This window comes from Sciurus vulgaris, assembly GCF_902686455.1.
Source record: "Sciurus vulgaris genome assembly, chromosome: 5".
NCBI classification, from domain to species: domain Eukaryota; kingdom Metazoa; phylum Chordata; class Mammalia; order Rodentia; family Sciuridae; genus Sciurus; species Sciurus vulgaris.
The window spans coordinates 170304884-170327478 of record NC_136465.1 but is presented as its reverse complement, the minus strand read 5'-3'; positions in this window follow the sequence as shown (position 1 = coordinate 170327478).

Genomic DNA, 22595 nt, shown 5'->3' with positions numbered 1-22595 from the left:
TGGGCATGGCTGTGTCTCAATAAAACTTTATTTACAAGGAAAATAGGCATAGGTTGCCAACCTGCATCCCAGAGGATGGTAGAGGCATTGGGTGGAAGGGACCTGAGGCTCTGTGTCATTTCATGGAGCGAAGCCTGTGGGCCTCACACTAGCCAACTTTTACTCCGAATGGGAAAAAGAAACTTGTTGAGATGCTGAGGTTTGGGGTCATCATCATCGTCATCCTTAGTAATTGTACTAGTAGTGTATTGAACCCAGGGCGCTTAATCATCGAACCACATCTCCAGCCCTTTTTATTTTTATTTTTAATTAGAGACAGGGTCTTTCTAAGTTTCTTAGGGCCTCGCTAAGTTACCAAGGCTGACTTTGAACTTGTAATCCTCCTGCCTCAGCCTCCAAGTCGCTGGGATTACAGGTGTGCACCACCCTACCTGGTGGGATTATTTTTTTTAATAACAGGCAGTTTATCCAAACTAATAAGTAAGACTTCACAGAGGCGGTGACATTCATCTTGTGTTGACAGGTTAAGTCACTGCTCAGGTAGGCACGAGGAAGAGGGGCGTTCTTAGGAGACAGAACCCACGTGCGCCGACTGATAAGAGTGTAGCAGAGCATTTGTGCTGTGAAAGGACATAAAAAGTGGTCACCAGGGAAGAAACTAGGACTCGAATGCTTGAATAACAGTGCGGGGGAGGGTGGAGTGTGCTCGCCTGTGTCCTGCTGTTCCGGGCACATCCTGCATTTCCCCCATTTCTCCCTAGGCACACCTGCCTGGTGTGCCCTTCATTCTGCCACCTGCTAAAATCCCACCCTTCTTTTAGAACATAATGAAATCCCTGCCTTCTGCATGTGGAGAGGCCATCAGGCCTCTCAGCCCAAATACAGGCTTTGAGGCCAGACAGAACTGGGTTCAGATCCCGGCACAGCCAATAAGAGAAGCTAAGGAACAAACTTTGCCTACAGAAGAGCCCAAATTTGCTGAATTTGAAAACTTTTCATTCCTAGTCTCTCCACGTGGCAATTCTCAAAATAAGAAATGATCTCCAGGCAATGATCAAAGCCAGGGTCACAAGCAGGAAAATAGTGAAACCCAAGCGCACAACCACAGAGCCTTTGGTGAGACCTCAGAGAGGTTTAAGGTGGCGCCTCCTGGACCCTCAGACCAGGAAACCTGATCTGCTGGAGAAGAGGGCATCTACGACTCTTAGGACGGCTTGCCTGGAGTCCAAGGGAAGGAGGGTTTGGGAATGTGGCTTTGTCTGACCGGAGGGATCGATACACTTAGCCTGATTCATAAGAAGCCCACACGACTTTTAAAGGAATGGTAGTGAGGACAGAGGGAGAAAGCGCCAGGCGAAATGGAAGCCTCTGGCTCCTGGACCCTGTGGGAAGGAAACTGAGAAAAGCTACTCAGACACAAGGAACCCCGGGGCGAGGCAGTGGAGGGAACCCCGGGGCGAGGCAGTGGAGGGAACCCCGGGGCGAGGCAGTGGAGGGAACCCCGGGGCGAGGCAGTGGAGGGAACCCCGGGGCGAGGCAGTGGAGGGAACCGAGCGTCCAGGGCTCAGTCAGAGCCGCGGAGAACCTGTGCCAGCACTTGAAGGGAGCACCAACCCAGGGCTGGCAACATGTGCCAGGCGGATTCCGTGACTGCTCCGGACCCCAGCTTCCCCCCTTTTAGTTTGGGGGTGTCTGTGGCAGCCGCCCTAACCCTGCCCCCGCGTGGCTGGGCGTGGGGAGCAGGCAGATGATTCAGCTCCTCGATCGCTGGTCTTCTACAGAATGAGTGGTCCTCAGGGAGCCCCACCCGCACCTGCACCCCTTTAGATTCCCGCGTCCGGGACGTGGAGCTGTTGACAGGAAGAGGCCTCGGGAGAGGGCCTCGGGAGACGGGCCTCGGTCTGCCAGAGCGGCCGCCATGAGGTCCCACAGACAACAGTTTATTCCCTCAGAGGCCGGAGGTCCGAGGTGGGGTGTGGCGGTGGCTTCCTCTGAGCCTCTCTTCCGGACTCACGGAGGGCCATCTTCTCTCCAGCGTCACATGGTGTTCCCCAAGTGTGTCAGCGTCCCAGCCCCTTCTTGTGAGGACACCGGTCATTACATCAGGGCCACCCCTGAAGACCATTAAGCACCTCTAAAGACCTGTCTCCAAAGGCAGTCACATTCCGAGGCGTGGGGCGTCCCACGTGGCTCTGGAGGAGCAGTTCAGCCCGTGACAGGGTGACTTTGAGGACACCTGCTGTGATGGTGAGTGTTCCACAGACTCCCCGTCCCCCCCACATCTGCAGGTGACCTTGCCACTCCTCCAAGAAAGGGGGTCGAGGCCGGGCGCAGTGGCGCTCGCTCGTAATCCCAGCGGCTCAGGAGGTAACACAGGGGGACCACAGGTTCAAAGCCAGCCTCAGCAATGGCGGGGCCCCAAGGGCCTCCGTGAGACCCTGTCTCTAAGTAAGATGCCAACGGGCTGGCGATGTGGCTAGGTGGTCAGTGCCCCTGGTTCAACCCCCAGTCCCCCCACCAAAAACGAAAGAAGTGGGGCCTATGTCCCCTCCCCTTGGCCCTGGATGGACCTGTGGCGCTGGTCATGGAAGGCGACCTGGCCTCTCAGAGGCCAGCCACCATGCTGTAGGGAAGCTGGACCAGGCGGGGAGGCCCTGTGTAGGGCAGCCGGCGGCGCCAGGCAAGGTCCAGACAGACCTAGAAGGCAAGAGGCCAAGCGGCTGCAGTCCCGGTCCATCTAACAGTGACCAAAGGAGAGACCCCCCGAGAGGGACAAGGCTGGGCCCAGCGATGCCCCACCACGAGCGGTGGTGGTGGTCACGTCTTCTCAGCCCCCTAGGTTTGAACCCGGTGGCTTGACCACTGAGCGGCATCCGCAGCCCTTCTACCTTTGTTTGGAGACAGGGCCTGGCTGGGCTTCTGAGGGACAGACTGGGAACCAGGCCTCGGTGGGCGGGGGCGACACCACGGGCAGCTTCAGAGGAAGCTGTGGTCCGGGCCGCGCCTGCCTGGACCGCTTCCTGTCCTGCCGACCAGCCGTCCCCAGCCCTGACCTCTGGTCTGGCAGGTCTCCTCCGTCCCACTTTCTCTTCCCGTTTGGGGGACCGGCTTGCTCTCCCTCCTGCCCCTCCCGGCCGGTTCCCCCAGCCGCCCGCTCCTCTCCGTCCCTTCTCAAGTGCCTCTCCTGTCCTGTCCTCCTTGGGGACAGGCTGGCTGGCCCCCATGCTCCGTTTGCCTCTCCCTCTTCTCCCGCACCCTGCAGGTCTGGGCAGGAGCCCGTCCCCCACTCCCCCCAGTCCTCGCCTGTCCTGCCGCTTCCCTCCCGCAAACCGGGTGAGCGCCATGGCCTTGGAGCCGGGCGGCTGGAGGCGAGGCGCCCGAGGACGGGGACGGACGGGGACGGGACGGCTTTATTTTTACACCGTCCTTGGGCAGATGAGGTGTGCGCGGGTGGGGTCATGTGCTCGTGGGAGGGGACCAGGACGACGAATGGCACTCTCCATTAATATAGGTCAGTGGCTGCGCTGCGTCCCCGATGGTCCCTGGGCGAGGAGAGCCTGTCATCTGGGCCGTTGCTGCAGAGGTGGCCGCCAGCCCGCTCAGGGAAGCTGCTCAGAGGCACCAGGGGTGGCGTGGCCGTGGGCGAGGCCCTCCCTCCTGCTGCACCCCGTCTTCAGGGTCCCGGCCGTCCCCTGAGGCAGGGGGACAGGCCACGGTCACACACAACGCGCGACCCTCTGCCCTTGCCGGGTTCTGCCGCCGCGTTCTGGGCGCCGCGTTCTGGGCGCCCTGTCTGATTTCTCTGGGCCTCAGCATCCTCGTCTGAAAGACGGGAGGACCGCTCCCGGGAAGGGGCCCCGGACGTCACACAGCAGGAGGGGATGGTGCCCGAGGGCTCGCCTTCCAGGCAGCTCCAGACGCCACCCCCACGTCCCCAGGGTCACCTGACCCCGACCTGAACACGGCTCCACAGTCCTGGTGAGCCGCCACAGGGCGTGCAGAAGTCCTGGCGGCGGTGGGCAGGGATGGCCGCGGTAGGTACCTCCTCGCGCCACCAGGAGCAATGAGTGCCCTCTGGGCCTGGGCACTGTGCTGGGGGGGCGCGAAGGCAGACATGGTGCCAGCCCTCATGGGGCTCACATTCTGAGAGGGTGACACAAAAGGATCCCAAAGAGGCCATACAAATTCAATTCAGATTGCGCAGAGTGCGGGAGAGCTGCCAGAGGGAATCGCCCGGGACCTGACTTCCACAGAGGTGGCAGGATGGCGCGTCTCCAGGACGTGAAGTCCGCGGCGGTTGACGGAGGAGCAGGTGCGGCCAGGGGAAGAGCACGTGCAAAGGCCCTGGAGCAGCCGAGAGCACAGAGATGGAGGAATGGAACGGTGGCCAGGACGGAGGCAGAGCTGCAGGGGAGCCAGAGGGGCCAGGAGGGTAGTGAGCTCCCCGGGGGCAGAAAGCGAACAGCCCCTGCCTGCTATGCCGGGAAGAGGCAGCCGGAGCAAACAGGAGACCCGGAGGAGCAGCTGGGCAGGGCCGCGGCGGCTGCGCCAGACCAAGTGGCGGGGCCTTATGGTGTGCAAGGCCCCAGGCAGCCCCTGGGAGAGCTGCATCCTGGAGAGTCACTTGTCAGGCCCCCGTCCCTTCCTCTGGCCCAGGAGGGCACCCCAGCCCCTCTCAGGCGGGGAGTCGGGGCAGGAGCGGTGGGCTCCCTGTGCCTTCCACGCTCTGCCCACGAGTCCGTCGCGGAGGCTCCGTCCCCCCAGATGCCCCTGCCCAGTCCCCAGCAGCAAGGCCACCCCGAGACGTGACCAGTGATGAGGCCCGACTCTGCTGCCCCCGACCACATCCCCACCCCGGACTCCGCCAACGGGCCGGGGTTCCTGGGGCCCGAGGGGTGGGGGGGCTGTGCTGCCCAGGCAGGGTCCCTGTCACAGACGCACTGCCACCACACTACTGTCCAACACCCGACGCAGGCGGGGGTAGCAGGCTCCCGGGCCCGACGACGCAGAAAAGGAGGCTCCGAGGCCGGGTGGGCCTGAGCGGGGGCGCGGAGCCGCTAGCCTGGGCCTGGGCCGACCCGGAGCATGAGGGACAGGGGTCAGCCAGCCCGTTGCACCTGGTGTCACAGAAGCAGCTGGTGGCCCGGCTCAGAGCTGCTCAGCCGAGGGTCGAGGGTCAGGCAGAACCAGAGGAGCCTGCCGAGCCGCGAAGGCCAGCACCGCGGCACAGGCGCTGGGGGGGAGGCTCGTGCTCAGGGGAGGGGGCAGAGCTGGGCGCGGGGGCACCCGGGATTCTGCCAGGTCGTGCTTCCATCTCAGGCTGCCTCAGACCCTATCTGAAAACAGAGCATGAATAAATGATCAAACAAGACGCCGCTCCGCCCCGCCAGCCCGTGACCTGGAGAGGGTCTTCAGCAGGGGCTCTGTTCTCCTCTGGCTGCGTCAGATGTACCCTGTCATCCCCAACAAACAACACCACCTGGGACACAGGCGGAGCCCAGCCTCTGCCCTCAAGGAGCTCACCAGCCCCCCTGAGAGGGTAGGATGTGCACGCCCGCCGAGGGACACCACAGGGCAGCCACTCGGGCAAGGGAGGAGGGGTCGAGCGTTCCCCAGGTCTGAGGGCGTGGGAGCATCTTGGGAAGGGATGACACCTACTAGCACTCAGGAGCCCACCAGACATGTGCCAAGGCCCTGAGGTACGACAGACCAGGGGTCTAAGAGAGCTTTGGCATTGGTGGAGCATAAAACTGAGAATAAAGTAAGATGATCCCAGAGGTGGGGACGGGGCCCAGGCAGCCTCTGCCCCCACAGAATCACTCGGTTTCCTGGAGACGCCAAAGACAATTCCTATGGCGGGAGGCACCGATGCCCTCCTGTGCCCAGCTTCAGGGAGACATCCAAGGTCAGAGGGAGCCACTGGGGACTTACCACAACGCCGTTGTGCGCGAGGCAGGGCTTTAGCAGCTGTGGCGCATGGGAAGCAGGAGTCACAGGCTAACAGAATCGTCCATCTCTGCTGCCTCGACTCTCCCTGAGCAAACTCTTTGGGAGACCCACAGAGTCACAGAGGGCCGCCCTGCAAGGGAACAAACTGGAACTGGGTGTGGCTCTGCTGCCCAGGCTGGCCTCAATCTCCTGTCCCAGCCTCCCACAGCTGGCACGCGCCCACCACGCCGCACGGCGGTGTCCTCGGGTTCCTTGCGGCAGAGCCCCGAGAACGGGAGGCCCGGCTGGACCCTCCAGCGCCCCCAGCCTCACCTTCCTCTTCCCCTAACCAGCCGGGCCCCCAGGTGCTGGGGAAGGGCCACCGAGGGTCCACCGCCATCAAAGGTGGGCGCGTGCAGGTGCTCGAGCAGCAACACTGTGGCTCCAGGGGACATGGAGGAGGGAGGACAGGGTCGGAGGGCTGGGGCGACACTGCGTGTCGAGGAGGCCACCCGGCTACCGGACAGGGACAATGCGCAGGTGGCGGTGGCCCGTTTCCACCGCGAGGCCCACCGCCACGACGCGGTCGACTGGGGCCAGCTGCCGAGAGCGCCCGTCCATAGTGACACAGCGTCTGCAGGACCCTAAGAGACCCGCCACCTCGGCCCCACGGGATCCCACAGCCAGGCCTGGGAGGGCGTGGCCCCAGCACCAGCCCGGGCCTCAGGGACACAGGCCAGGGGACCGTCCCGGTGAGGGCGATGGCACCTGCCCAGCCAACGGGTCCAGGGCCTTGGCCTGTGGCGACTCTCGGCGCCTTGGGAACCAGCAGGATCGTGTGATGGGAAGCTGGGACCCTGGGACGGACGGAGGCAAAGAAAACGGGGCTGGGTGTCACGGGGCGTGTGGGCCAGTTTGCTGGATGGACGGGACGGGCCCGGGTCTGAAGCAGCAGGAATGACAGCCGCCCCCGCAGGCCCGGACGGGTGACGGTCTTTATCCTTAGCCGGGGTCTCTCCTGCTCGGGAGGGTGGGGGGTCCCTGTGTCTCCCTGCTCTAGACACGAGGTCCTGGACGGGGGTCCCACGAGCTGAGCTGGCGTCAGGGAGGGCAGGCCACCTCCACGGACAGTGCCCCAAGCTGGACCCAAGGGGCACAGGAAATTGCCCTCTAAGAAATCAGGGCTGTAGCCAGAAGATGGAGGGGCTGCTCTGGGGGCCCCAGGTAGCCAAGCCCGTGACCCTGGCACGGGAGGCCTGCCCAGCGCGGCCCACAGCCTGTGCCACCCCGAGCAAGCCATTTTCCGTCTCGTCCTTGGTTTCCTCACCTGTCCAGGGAGGTGAGGCGGGAGACCCTCTGGGTGGACACCTCCCTCCGTGCCCCGGGGCTGGGGCTCAGCGAGCAGGACCCCACGGAACAGGAGGCTGGGGTCCCAGACCCCCAGAGACGAGAGACCCCGAGCCAACAGAGCACTTGGGGGGAGATGGGGTCAGTGCCCTGCTGCCTTCCAAAAGTCCAGGTGGACCTCCCTGCCTCCTGCCCCCAGGGAGCCCGTGAGCAGGTTGCTGAGCAGCTGAGCGTCCAACCCGCAGGGCACCAGGAGCTGGGTTAAGCCATGTGGGGTGCAGGCAGAGGGGTGCCCACACCTGTGTGGCCAGGACCTGCAGGTTCCCAGCGTGCACACGTCCCAAGCCCTGGGAGCCCAAGGTGTGAGGGGGAGTCCACCACCAGGGAGCTGCGGGGGGAGATGGCGCAGAGTTGGGTCTTCAAGCTCTCAAGAACATGCACGCACGCACACACACACACATGTGCACACACGTGCACACACACCCATGCACAAACACCCATGCACACACACCCATGCACACACACGAGTACACGTGCACACGCACACAGACATGCACACAAACACGCGCACACATGCACACACACATGCGCACATGCACACACATACACACACACACACACACACATGCCCAGAGGACAGGAGCGTGCCTGCTCGCAGGCGACCCTAATGAGCAGGACGGAGCCGTAATGACCAACATGGACCGGTCTCTTTTAGTAACTGGAGGTGCCTGGGAGGTCAGGAGTGGCCGGGGGTGCCCTGCAGGAGGCCGATGCCCGGCCAGCAGCGGGGCTCAGAGAGCCGTGGGCAGGGAGGACGGCTCCTTCTGCCCACCTCCGCCAGGCTCCTCCGGCCGGCCGGTCTGCACTGTCACCTCCGGGTTTGGGGCTGGGAGCTCGCTGGGCCCCCTGCAGGACAGGCAGCCCCTGTGCACTCGGGAATCTGAAGCGTAAACAAGCCCCTGGCTGCGCTGCCCGGGCTTTGCAGGCGGCTGTGCGGCCCGGGTCGCACAGGGACGCTCTCCCCGGACAGTCCCGCTGGGCTTCCTCCCTTGTCCCAGGAGGGACACCCGGGGCAGGGGCTCCACACAGGAGGCCCAGATCCACCATCACCCCTGCGTGACGTAGGACAAGTCACCGTCCCTCTCAGACCCAGGGTCCTCGTCTGCCCTGCCATCCTGACACCCCGCTCAGGGAATCTGTATGAAGATGTGAAAGACTGCGTGGGACGGTCCCCACACTGGCCGTGCCACGGACCTGTGACTTGTCACCTCTGAAAATTGTCTCCAGCCACTGTCCCCAGGCCAGGAATCAGCTCTGATGCTGCGGAAGCCAACCCATGCCAGGCCAGGGGGCGGCCGAGAGTGAGCCCTTCTTCTGGAGGGACAGGGCCCGGCCTCCGCCCTGGCTGACGGAGGAGCCTTTGATGTTTGCTGAGCACCTATTTGGTGCCCGGCTCCCACCAGCTCCTCTGCTCAGGGCCCCCGAGGTAACAAGTCCCACCTCCCCACTTCCAGAGGGCTGGCAGGGTGGCAGCCCACGCCAGCGGGCAGGCAGCGCCTCTGCTGGCTCGCCTCCCCGCCGGTGCCCCGCAGGCTGCGGTCCAGAGCTGGGCTTTCCTTCCCGCCCCCAGGAGCTCACCCAGAGCAGCGATCCCCAGCCTCACGCAGGAAGGCTGCATCTTCCTTCCGTGGGACACGGTGACAGCGAGGGCGTGGGCCCAGGGACAGGAGCGGGGTCAGAGTGACGCCACTCCCCAGGGCCACCCGGTGGCACGGATGGGCCCAGGTGACCCCTGGACCCGCGTCCTCCTCTCTAGGACCATGGTGGGCACCATAAGCCACGGCGGGCACCTCGTGACGTGTGCCCTGTGATGCAGGAGGCCCAGGAGGGCGGGCGCACGTGGTGTCGCTCGCAAGCCCAGGGGACACCGAGTGGGAAGGGTGACGCCGCGGCTCCTGCTGGTTGAGGACACTGGGCGCCTCGGGACCCTCTGGGGGCGGTTCCTAAGTGAGGTAGTGACGATGGCCCCACTGAGTGCCTTGAGAGCCCGGCTCCGTCCACCCTGCGACACCTGACCAGACAGCACTGCCCTCTGTGCAGCAGAGGGTCACACTGAGACCTGGGAGCAAGGTGACTTCCCAAGTCACACCGCTGGGCCGCGGCGGTCCAGGACCAGACCCCGAGGGAGCCCTGGTCACCCTCGTGGGGGCGGGATGGAGGGAAGCGGCCCCTGTCCACCTCCAGTACCACCGCCGGGCCGGGCGCCCCTCACACCGCGCCCGGGCTCACTGGGAGCAGAGCAGAACCCTGCTCTCAAGACTCCTGGTGCTTTTAGAAAACCACTTGGCCATTTGAAAGCCGGAGCCTATTTGTGTGAGGCATTGCCAGAAAGAGTCGCCCGCCCATGCTTTTGACACCTATCTGGCCTTGACAATCCCCACAGGCTCTGCAAACCACCCCCCCAGAGGTCCTGAGGCCAAAGGGGCCGGGAGTTGCTATGACCTGGGCTCTTATCTAAGAGTCTCTAACCACTAATTGCTGTGTGCCCCCGGGTGAAGCCCAGCCCTCTCTGAGCCGCAGTTTTCTCAACTATAAAATAAGGTAGCGGATTCTCCCGTCCTCCCAGGTGTCTGCTCACGCTGGCTTTCAGGGAGCCGGCTCAGTTGTGTGCTGGTCTTTGGGACTGATTGAATGTAAGCCTTTGTAATTTTTAAAAATGTTTTCATCTCCTGCACGTGCATAGCCTCAGTTTAGCTCTAAAACAGAAGTACGGTCATTCCCTCCTCCAGAGAGGGACGCTGAGGTGTGAGGGCATGAAGTCCCTCGCCCTGTGTCCCAGAGCTGGAATCCTGGCCCAGGCTCAGGTCGGGGCTCCTTCCCCAACCCCCCGAGAACAGGCCCTACCCACCCTCCAAGGAAGGTGAGAGACCAGTGGAGAGGACCCGTCTTAACCCTCAGCCTGCTGCCCAGCCTGGACCCCACGCCCAGCCTCTCCCTCCTGTCCCTCCCCAGAGGCAGGAATGGAAAAGCTACGCTTGTCTTTGGAGTCACAGTCTGGCTTGTTCTGCAGCCACACGGAGACCGACAGCCCCTGCTGTGAATCCTACTTACACTATCGAGGGCCGAGGCACAGGACATCTGGAGACGCACGCGTGCACGCAGCCAGCTGGTGACAGAGCCCTGGCAGCAGGGTCTGGAGCCCTGACCACGGGACAGGACCGGGACGCTGGAGAAGACTCCAGATGCCCCCTAGTGAGACAAACCAGAGGAAGCAGAGAATCGTGTGGTTTGTGTTCAGAGTGGCTGCCGTTTGGACCTCGAACACCCTCCAGAGACCCGTATGTGGCAGGGCAGTTCCCAGCCCCTGGCCAGACCTGGTGGAAGGAATTTCTACAAGAGGATTGGGGGACTCTGCGCTTCCTGGCTGCCAGGAGGGGACAGCCTCATCTGCCATGTGCTCTGCTGTGATATGCTCTGCTGCTACAGGCCCAAAGTGACGGGTCAGGTGACCATAGACCAAAATAAACCTTTCCTCCTTCAAGTTGATTCTCTCTGGTATTTTGTTGCAGTAACACGAAGCTGACCAACACAGATGCCAGACAGAGGTAGGCATGTTGAGCAATTCCCAAGGTGAAAGTCAAGTGAATGGAGGGGTATCACCCTTTCTAGCGCTTTAAAGACTCTTTCCACAGACGGGATAGTCTCTTGGGAGTGGGCTCCACAGAGAGGCGTTCAAAGCACAATCGGCTGGCCTGAGTCACAGCCACTGCTGAGCACCACAGAGGGAGTGACCACCCTCTGGTAAGATGTCGCTGGTAAGATGCGTCCTCATCTGGCTTCTGGAGGAAGAGAGGAGATGGTGGGCCAGGGTCGAGGAAAGGAGGCAGTTTACACAGAAGGGACGTGTGGAAGGGAGAGTCTGAATCCTTTTATTGAAAGAACTTCACGAACATCATCTGTGGCCCTCCCACGTCCCTCTCGGTGTCCCTGCTGAGCCAACAGACATCAAGGCCCAAAAGAGGGACGGGAGTGATGGAGATAAAATAAGAGCAAGCGGTTTCCTGAGCGGATGGGAATCCAGATCTCTCCAGAGCCCCAGGCGCGGAGAGGCGGGAGGACAGCAGCAGCGGCCCCGACGAACCTCTGAATGCTCTCCCAGTCCCCGGGGCCCAAATCCTGAGTGACAGGGAAACTGAAACCCAGGCCACAGCCCGGCTAGCCAGAGCCAGATGGCAAAGCCTTCGCCTGAGAGTCACCGTCCCTGTCTTCCAGGAGTCTCCCCTCGGCAGACCCCAAAACCCACCGCGTGCGCTAAGACTTTCCACCAAAAAGGGCAGCATCCTGGTGAGAACCGAGAACGGATCGTGGGCCGCCAGCCGCTTGGGCCTGGACGCCACTGAGCGCTCTGCTTTCGGACGAGTCTCTTTAGCCTCACACGCACAATGCCTCCTCTTACCCAAGATTTTCACTGCTGAGGTTTCAGTCACCTGTGGCCGCGCAGAGCCAGCACGGCACAATGAAGGACTTTGAGGGAGAAAGAGACCCTGCTCGCGCAGCGCTTATCACGGCCTACTGTCACAAGGCCTGGTTTATGATTTGTCATTGCTGTCAGCCTCCTGTTATGCCGGGTGATAAGCTGAACCCTACTGTAGGTGCGCATGTATAGGAGGGACAGGATACACAGGGGTTGCCCTAGTCACTGCTGGGGACAACCCCAGGCCGCTTAGAGCAAGGGCCCCATGGAGAGGGTCTACTGCACCGTCCCCTCCACCAAAACGCCCTTCCTTCCATTGTCTGCTTCAAGCTCCTGCTCAGCCTTCAGTGCCCAGCTCAAAGCCACCCACGAAGGAGAACACGCTCCCTCCCGTGCCCAGCCCCTCGCTCCGGCTTGACATCCACCAAACGAAGAAAGGGATCATCCGGGGAAGTGGGGCTGAATACCTGAGCCAGCTGTTGCTTCTGACTCTTGCTTGACCCTCACCTAAGACCTAAAGACGGATTCTAGCACCTGGCGCGCACGACCTTCCGCCACGCCCCTGCCCAGCCTCTGGGGCCACTTCCCTGGCATCGACTCCTTTGCCCCCTTGCCTGTGAAGCCCTGACCTCGGTGGTCCAGCCCCAAAGAGGTGTGCAGTCAGGGCCCCGGTTCAGATGCTGGCCGTCTCAAGAGCTGCGCCGCTTAGCCAGGTCCCTCGGACACCACAGGGATGTGCGCGATCTGCAGCAGCAACACGTAAAACTCGCCCCCGTTCCCTCTGCCTCCCTCAGCGCCCCAGAGTTCCTCGACACCTCGAGCCCACCCCAGTGCCAAGCGCAGGCCTTCTTGTCCTGCCCCTCCCTCCCTGGCTTCCTGATTCCGCATCCCAGGCTTCCCAAACTCTAGTCAAGAATCAGCAAACCCCATTAGTGGACAGCAGGAGCATCCGCCTGTCCTTCCTGGTGGCTGCTGGGTGGTTCTGTTCCCACCTCTCCTTTTACACCCACTGAACAATTCTTTGCTGCTTCTGGTCTGCTTCACTAGGGAGCATCTGCAATCTCCTCCACTGAGTCCTCCCGCCTCACCGTCTTCCTCCACCCCGCTGACCCGCGCGACTCTACCACAAAGGAGACCAAGTCACAGTGGGCGCCCCAAACCTCCCTCATCCACTGAGTCCACACTCCCAAAGTCAAAATGGCAAAGGGTCTCTTGACTCGGTCTCCACATCTCCACTTAACCCCTAACCCACCTGCCCGAGGTTCAGGTAGGTTCCCCTAAAAATGTACCTGCGTAGCCCGCCATTTTCTCAGAAGAGAGAGCATGCTCAGGGAGTGTTTAGCTACAGGATCCACTGAACTTGACCTTGTGGGTGACACAAGAACAAACACAACCAGCAGGATCCACGGAGCACCTTGGGCACCACAGCACCAGTGTGACCCCGGCCGTGCCCTGGAGATCTGCCTGGGGTGCTCTCCTGGAATTGGGGCTGCTTGACCACGGGTCCCTGCACCTCATCAGATGCCAGCATGGCGGGTCCCCAGTTGCACAGGGCTGTGTCTACACCGGCCTCTCAGAACTCACTCTCCAGACAGCCAGCACTGCCAGTGTGTCTGGCATTTTATAAGCAGCATAGATCAATTGGAAAAGTGAATTACCCTTGGTTAGTGACTAATAATAAGATAATAACTTTATAACCATCCAAAAAAAAAAGTGTGTAGGAGCTGGGGAAATGTGGCAAGAGCCGAAAAATTGAATTAAGTTATGCAAAAAAGAAAAGGAAAAAATCAAAAGCGGGTGACTTCGCGAAAAGGCAAAGATCCGTTACTTTGGCGTCAGAATTAAATTACTCCTCGGTTATAGGTGAATTTAGCAGTGCAAAATGTAGGGAAGTACATTCAAATGATCTTGAGCTTATAAATCCAACAGACCATCACGATCCTGCTGGGAAACCTGAGTTCACCCCTCTTGAACCTGCAGCTCCTTCCGCCATGCGCAGTGAGATCCGGTGCTGCCCCCGCCCCATCACGCGGTTCCAGGCCTGGTCCACGGTGCTCAGCCCCACTGATCTTACCATCTCTTGCTCTTGCACCTGCCAGTTCCTCGCCCTGAAGGTCCTCCCCAGATCCACGCAGCCTCCTCATCTTCCAGCAGGTCTGAGCTCCTGGGAGAGGACTTCTCTGATCACCCAGCCTTCTGTCCCACCTTCTCCCGGGTCCTAGTCCATTCCTGTGCTATAAAAGAATAACGGAGACTAGGTGATTTAGAAAGGAAAGCGATCTAGCTTGGCGTAGGGTTCTAGAGGCTGGGAAGCTCAGGATCTGGAGGCTGCCTCTGGTAAGGGCCTCATGAGTCTTCACAACATGGCAGAAGCGGGAAGGACAAGTGGGTGCCCGAGGGCGCCACTGACCCCTTCATGAGGGCTCCACCCAGGGCCCAAGCTCCGTTCCCCAAGCCCTGCCCCCAACACCATGGTACTGAGGACTTAGGATTGAATTCATGGCTGTGGGGTGCCGTGGAACACGCCTGTAATCCTAGTGACTTGGGAGGCTGAGGCAGGAGGATCTCAAGGCCTCTGAAGCTTCCTCCATTCAGGTCGTTGCCCTGGAGACATGCTCACTGTCTACTCTGGTCTGACGATCATTTAATACAGTCCTGAGGGGAATAGAGGGAGGGAGGAGGGGGAGGGGCATCACCACTCCAGAAACTTCCACTGCCGACTGAACGCCTGACCCGGTCTCAGGCACAGGGATCAGCAATAACTGATCCCACTGAATCAAGTAAGCGGCAGGAAGAACAGGGAAGGTCCGGACCACAAGAACTCCTGGGGGAAGACTCGGCTTGGAGGGGAACAGGCAGAGGGCTCAGAGTGGGCACCGAGGCCGCCGGAGAACTGGATATGCAGCAGAGGTGGCATTTCCATTCAGTCGGAAAAGGAGCGAAGGTCGTATTGATGAGCCAGAGCAGGCAGCGCACACGTGACTAAGCTGACTGGATGAAGACTGACACGCAAAAGAAATTAAAGCAATAAATATCTCGAAAGACCTGTCTCCGGCATTTTTTAAAAATCATATTTAAAAGACATGTTTTATGACACAAAAATGACTTCTGTGACAACAGATATCATTCCCACAGACACTCTAAAAACAAGTGATTAAAATATAAAACCATTTGCAAAGCAGGTGTCAAACAAAAGGTTAATACTTACATATGCAAAGAGTTGTTACAAACGAATAAATGGACAAGAAGGTCCATCTCTTTGCCTTGGAGTTAGGCAAAGGTAATAGGCAATGTGGCACAAATCCAAAAGTTCCACAAACATGAAAAGATGCAGAAACTCACAAACGGTAAAGACAATTGAAATCAGAGTGACTATGAGGTTTCCCTTTGTCCCCATCAGACAGGCAAAAATTTTAAATAATACTGACACCTATTGCTGGAGTAGATGGAGAGAAACAGTAGGCTTGGGAATTGCTGGAGAAACTCAAAGTATCACAGCACTGGAAGGCAGTCTGGCCACATCAACTAAAATTAAAAATGCATATGCCCTTCAATGAGCAATCCCTCTCCTGGGCATCCACTCCGCCAAAATGAAACCAGTTGGAGGGATGTGGGTACCCACATGGAGGTTCACGGCAGAGGGGAAGCAGGACGGGATGTGAGCGCCGCCCACAGGAGACTGGAGGAAGAGCTCGTACTGCCTCCTCCCGGGAAATAGGCGCTGCCACTAAAAGGCCGAATCAGCTCCTCAGCTGGCTGGGAGGTTCCGTGGGTGCCGTGGTTTGAGTGGGTGCGGGGAGGGGGCTGTGGAGAAGCCCAGCACCGCGGGCCGGGGAGACATGGGGTGAGATGGGGGACACAGGCAGAGCTCATGGACTGGAAGCAGGGAAGGTGCCGCCATTCGACCTCCCCAAGCATCCAAGGTGCTGGGTGTAAATCCACCCACCCTGCACTGAAGGTCTGCTATTATTTTTCCCATTGTCCAGATGAAGAAATGGAGGTCCTGAGAGGGGGAAGCAGGTCTGTCCCCGAGGTCGCTGGGACTGTGCTCTGTCTTTGGACTCCAGACCCCACGATCGTTCCACCAGGCCACTGACTGGCCTCCCTGGGTGGATCCACTCCCGCAGCAACAGGACCAGGCGTAGGGGAAGCCCTGAAGCCCAGGGCAGGCTGGCAAGAGGGCCAGGGCCCAAACCTGCTGTCACACTGAGTCCGGCGGGAGAAGAGCAGCACCCATCACCTCCCCTGACCCTGGAACCCGGACCTTGTATTGGCCAGAACTTTGCAGAGCCATGTGCGAACTGTGGCTCCACCACTGGCCAGCCATCCAGCTGGGCATGGCTGCCCCCAAAGACCATTTCCCTGGGTGCGGGCAGCGTTAAAGGAGATGCTATCCAGCACAGAGCAGGCCATCCATGAATATGAAGCTCCATCCATGAACGTGAGGCACAAGCACCTCAGGACTGGAATCTTGACTCTTATCACAATTTAGCTGTGTGACCTCGAACAAATTCTTTAACCTCTCTGTGCTTTAAGTGGTTCTCCATCTGTAAAATGAGCGACATGACAGAATTTCCCTCGAGGGTTTGCTGTGAAGATCAAATGAGTTCATAGGAAGTGAAGCGTTCCTGGCACAGTCTGTGCTCAGCGAATGTCAGGGTACCTGGTCAACAAGGTTCTCTACCGCTCAGGAGAACGTGAGGTCATCAGCCATTTTCCCCTCTCCCTCCTCCCACACGCCCGCCCCATTCACGAATGATGGGCTGAGGCCCATTTTGGTGTCAAACTCTAGGCAAGATGCGAAGGCCACCTGGTGAGAAGGGGCCAGGGCCCAGCCTCGCAGAACTCAGGGGCCTACAGCAGCTCGTGGGAGCGAGCAGGGAGGCCTCCAGGGCACTGAGCCTCGCCTGGCCTGGGGCCCAGGAGGCTGGGGGCCCGGAGCTCCCCAGGGTGCACGCGGCGGGCAGCAGGACTTCTGCCATCAGAAGGGACATCGCAGCACCCTGGCGGCAGAAGGAGAAAGGGACTCCGCAGCCAGCAGGACCAGGAGCCAGCTGCTCCTTCTCAGGCCCAGAGGAGACAGGAGGCAGGGCTGGGCCCCCTTCGCTGCGTCCAGGGCCTAGTGGAGGAAGTCCGCCAGGCTCGGGACCCCTCACTACGGAGCCCCCAGCCCTGGAGGCCTGCAGCAGGGGAGGAGGCCCTGGAAAGCAGGACGCAGGCTGTGGGCCTGCTCGTCAGTTGGAGGAGAGAGCGAAGGTCACTCCTCCATGAAGCCCTCCCTGCTGTGCCCCGTCACCCACCGTGGGCCTCCTCCGTCCCTGCACTCAGTCCTTGGTCCTGCCGGTGGCAGACTTGGCTCCGTCCTTTGCTGTGTCTGTGGCACAGAGCTTGGCACGCAGTAGGGCCTGGGCTGGATTCGGGGCCCTCCCTGACCGCCACGGCTGCCCTCCAGCACTGTGGACAAACATCACCTGTAGCTGCCACAGCCGTGCCCGCGCTTCCTTCCCCTGGTGAAGAATCCACAGTGAGTCCGCGGTGCGGGCAGCAAGTGCCGGCCTCCCGCTCAGGAACCGCTGGTCCTAGAGGCAGAGACGACACCGGTCTCGGGCACTCGTGTGCCTTGAGCACGTAGTAGGTGCTGAACACACTTTGGTTTCCCATCCCGTGCCTTCGGACCTACTAGCCGCTGTGCCTACAAACCCTTCCCTGGTCCCTCTGCCTCCTGGGCATGGGCTCAGGGTGGGACCCCAGCTCCGCTGCCACCAGCCCTTCCTCAGCCCCTGGGTGGCAGCCCTGCCCTCTGTCCCTCGCATTTCATTCAGCGCACATCACACCCAGTGGGCGCTCGCCACACAGCTGATGTTTGCTCAGGGCTCACTGTGGAGCGGCTGGAAGCACTCTTTCCACGGCGTCTTATTTAATTACCAGAACACACCTCCAGGTGGACCTCGCTGCCCCAATTTCCACATAGGGCCCGTAGCCGTCACCGCCTCAGGCCACACGGCCAGGGCACATCAGGGCTGGACCCTGACCACCAGGTCCCCTCCCCAGCCCGTGCGTCACCGAGCCCTGCGCCCCGGCAGTCCCTGCCTTCTTGATTTGCTGGGGTGCACACAGCAGGGAGTCCCCTCCTCTCCCTCCCATGTGACACCTCTCGGGGCCCCGCGTTGCCCGGGGACCGCCAAACCCTCAAAGACGAGGCGGGTCTGGCCGGAGAGGAGAAAGGGGAGGAGCGGGGGGTGTGAGGGGCCGAGCTGGTCACCAGGCCACCCAGGGGCCCCTGTCCTCTCTCAGGCTGCTGCTGTCTCACCGCTCTGTCCACTGGGCTCCTTCTCCCCTGCCAGCCGCCGGAAGGACCGTCTCCTCCTGCCCCTCCTGCCCTTTAACGTTCTCTGTGGGCCCTGGACTTCAGGTTTTCTACTCTGGAACTGGATTACTCACTTTGGATCGCCATTTTCTTGGGGGCAGCTGGGTTCCTGCAGAAACCCTACACTGGCCTGCGGGCAGCCAGCTGACTGGAGGTGGCAGGCCTGGGTGGGACAGAGACTTCTCTGCAGGAATCCTTGACACCTTTGCCCTGGGGGCTTTGCTCCCTGTCCTCAGAACTAGCCACTCCCCTGCCAAAGCGGGGCGCCCTCACAGGCTGGGCAGGCCCTGCCCCACCGTCCACGCGCTTGCCGCAGACACAGGGGCTTCCTGAGTCTTCCTGGGCCACTGCAAGGAGTGGGACCCCCATCTCCTGGCATCTGCTTCCTCCTGGCCAGTCACTAAAAGCCCCTCAGGCCTCTCTGCCCAAGGGACTCTGGGACAGGCTGTGCGCTGTGTCCATGGGCCAGTTAGCGCCTTTTCCAGCTGTACGCCCCTCCCTCAGCAGCCGGGGCAGCCCCTCTGACTTCCACGTGCTCACACAGGACTCCCTGCCCTTCACCCCGAAGACCTGATTCACACATTCAGGAAGTACCCACAGAGCCCCTGCAGCACTCCAGGACTTTCCAGGCACCGGGGCCACGGCAAGGAGTGAGGCAGGCACTGACGTCCCAGGGGAGGCGGGTGGGTGGAGAGACTTCAGATGATCAACAAGAGGCTGTCAGGCCTCAACCAGCACCGCAAGCAGAACACCAGGCCAATGCCATCTACAGCGACCACTGAGGCTATGGGCAGAGATGCCCTTCAGAAAGCCATAGTGAAGCCAAACTCAATGACAAACTCACAAGGGACGCACTGGGGCAGGGAAATGACACAAAGGAACAAACAAGGCGCCATTCTCACATTTACAGTTGAGGAAGTTGAGCCCAGAGAGGTTATATCACTGCCTAAGGTCGCACAGTGAGTGAGCTGGATTTAAACCCAGTGCAGATCCCTCCACAAGCCGGTATGCTTCCCCTTCCTTGTTACTGCCTGGGCGAGGCCACAGAGCAGGAAGGCCGATGCACGCCCATAGCACGGACAGGGCGGTCTCTCTGGACTCAGCCCAGCCTCCCTGTCCACCCTCATCAGCCGTTCCAACCTCCCTGAGGTTCCCTATCCTGCTTCATGCCTCGTGTCTGCAGAGCACAGGAGCTCACTTTGCTCATTTGTTCATCAAAAACATCTTGCAGACCTACTACGTGTCAGACAAGCCCAGACATCAAAGAGCAATTTCCAAGAGGAAAAGCACCAGGTCCCCAGGAGCACACGGCAGGGAGTGTCGGCCTCCCAGAGCTCTCCCAGGCTGGGCACAGGGTCCCGGACTCAGTGTCTGCCGTCGCCCTCCACCACGTGCACACCCTGATCCCATCTGCATCCCTAGCACCTCAGCACAATGCCCGGGCCAGAAGAAACTTGCATTTGGGGTTTTATAGCAATAAAGTAGCCCATCATCATCATCATCATCATCATTAAGCACCTACTATGTTCCAGGCATTGTCCTGAGGGCTGGAATGCGACGTGAATGAAGCAGACCAAAATCTCTGCCCACAAGGTGCTTATGTTCTAGGGGACCAGAACGCAATGGCGACTTATTCACACACCCAATTAACTAGCCAGCAGGAGACGGGAAGAGGGTGGCAGAGCAGAGCGTGTGGCGGAGGCTGGGGAAAGACCAGGGCAGAATCCTTGGCTCTCCCCGCTCCCTGCAGCACCCGCCCACCCCCTCCGGCTCCCCGCTCACAGTGGTCATCACACGTGGACCAATCCCTCCCAAATGCCTCCGACCGCCTCCCGCTCCCCTACCCCACTACCCACCCTGGACCAGGCCAGGACCCTCTCGTGCCTGGAGACAGCAACAGCCACCCGACTGCCTCCCAGGCTCCGGGTTTGGTTCTTGAATTCCTGATCCTCACCAGCCTCCTCTGGGTTGTGCCAATGCCCCAGCCTCCTCTCTACGGCCTCCAGGTGCTTAGCCTAGGTCATTCCTGTCCTCCTCTCAGGATCAGCCTTACTTAGTATTTTGCCCCCAAACCAGCTGGTCATCTTTTCCCAAGCTTCTGGGTCTTCGCACCAGCCGCTCTCCCAGTCACCCTCCTCTCAGCTACCCTCCCACCCACCTACCCACCTCCCTGACCTCGCTACCTCTTCCTCATTCCCACGCCAAAGCTTAAATGTCCCCTCCTCCAAAAAAAGGTGTCCTTCCCACAACATCCTGTACCTGGTTCCCGTCTGGGCCTCCCGACTGTCTGCCCCTCCTGCTCGTCTGCGGAGCCCTGGAGGCAGTGACCATGTCTCTCCTCTCACTGTCCTGGGCGTTGACACACAGTAGGCGCCTGATTCTCAGAATGAATGAATAAAGGGATCAACTTGGACTCGTTGCTAAGTAGAACTTGAAACAGTGCGGAGTTCAAATCTCTGCTGTTGCAGTATTTGATGCACAACCTTGGGATTTGGGATGTGACCTCTCTGAGCCTTTGTGTATTCACCCATAGGAAAAGTCATCACCGTACATTTGCAGGATGGTTTGAGAGTTAAGTGTGAACATCTGTGTGAAAATGCCCGGTACCTAGAAGTCACTCCACAAAGGCTTGCACATCTGTGGGTGCAAAGCAAACAGCCCAAGCGTCACGTGGAGAGCTCGTCTCTGGGGCCAAGGCGCGGCGGTTAAGGCAGGCTCCTGAGCCAGGCTGCTAGACTGGGCTCCCCGCTCCCCAGTCACTAACTGCACAACCTCATGCCAGATACATAAACCCTTCTGTGACTCGGTTTCCTCATCTGTGAAATGGGAATGACAAGGATACCTTCCTCATAGGACTGTTGTGGGATCCAACTCAGGTGAGGGCCTGGCACACTGCAAATGCCCAAGGAACACCTGCTGATGTCGTCGCTATTCACAGGGAACAGCGATTGCCACACCACCACGGCCTCACGGACGCTTCTTGATAGACAAAGAGGCAAATTTCCAGAGAGGTTAAGTGACAACTCAAGGTCAAACAATCAGGAAAAGGCAGCCTTGTGCTTCAAGGCCAGGTCGGCTACTCCCAAATCCCATGTTATTTCCACTCCATCAAAGAAGCGGCTCAAAATAGGCCTGTGGCATTTCAGCTAATTTCCTCTAAGCCCTTCCCAAGTAACGAACCGTGGGCACACAAAGCTGCTCCCCAAGAGCATCCATTCAGGAGCTACTAAATACGTGTGCCTGGTGGGTCCCCACCACCTGACGGCGCACGCCAAGCCAGCCGCCCCGGGCAGCCCCGCCTTGTCTGCAGAAGGGACTTACGGGGAAGTTGGCTGGAGATGCTCTGTATGTAAAGTGGGGTGGAAAGGAAACCTGCGCTCACCGAGAGTTCGTATGTGCCAGGCCCGGGGCCCATCTTCCACTGTTCAGTCCTCACTGTCCCCAGCCAGCCATTGTTACCAAGCGTCTACGGTGGATCCAGCCCTGCATTAGGTCCCAAAGCTGAGATAGTGAACGAGACCCAGCTGTTGACCTCCAAGGCAGTGAGGGCAGCCACGCACTACCAGTAAGGAGCTGCAGACGTGATCGCAGAAGTCCGAATGGGTGGCAGGTGATGGGAAGCCAGGAGCGGCTTCAGAACGGAGTGGGCAGGCTCTGAGGTGCCCATTTCCTACACAGGGAGACAAAGCCTCCGGAAGGCCAGCTTGTTGGCAGCCCTGCGGGTACCGAGTGGCAGAGCGTAGCAGGCCCCAGGCCTGCTCCGTCTGCAGAGTCTCTGCCCTCTCCCTGCTGGCAGCTGAAGAGCTGTTACTGTCCTCCCCCACCTCTGTGCTTTTCTCAATGATGATCTGGCCAGACGAGGGATCAAATGCCGCTACAGCTGCAGCCACCATGGGTGGCTCAGAGCTAGCAGTCTCTGTGGACAAACAGGCTCAGAGCTCCTGTTACTGGCTCCTTTTAAGCCTAAGGCTCAGGGGCAGTGGGTGAGAAGGACTCTATCCCCAGTCTGAAGGGACTTCTTGGACAGGTCAGGAGCACCCAAGGTGACAGGCATGAGTGAGGGCAAGCCTCCCAGGCGCATGTGACTACACCCAGGCATCTCCCCACCCCCAGACAGCAGAGGACCTCGGAGGCCTTGGTGCCTGCCCCGCCTGTTCTCCCCACGACAGCAACCAAGGAAATCACCCACTGCTGAACTGCTAGGTCCCCTGCCCTCCCCATCCCAGCTCCCATCCTGTCCTCAGAGGACAGAACCCAAAGCGGAGCAATCTTGATTCTCCGCCTGCAGACACCACTCTTGCCGAACTAGGCAGGTGCCTTACTAGAGCTGAGGGCCGTCTTGGTTCTTGTTCCCTCTTCCTGTAGCAGAAGCAAAGCACTGGCCCCTGGGAGTCCTTCCCTTCCTGGAAGGAACAGAGGGTGGAAGAAAGGAAAGTTGTGTGCAGGGTGGAGAAACAGGTAGTCTTTCCACACCAAAAG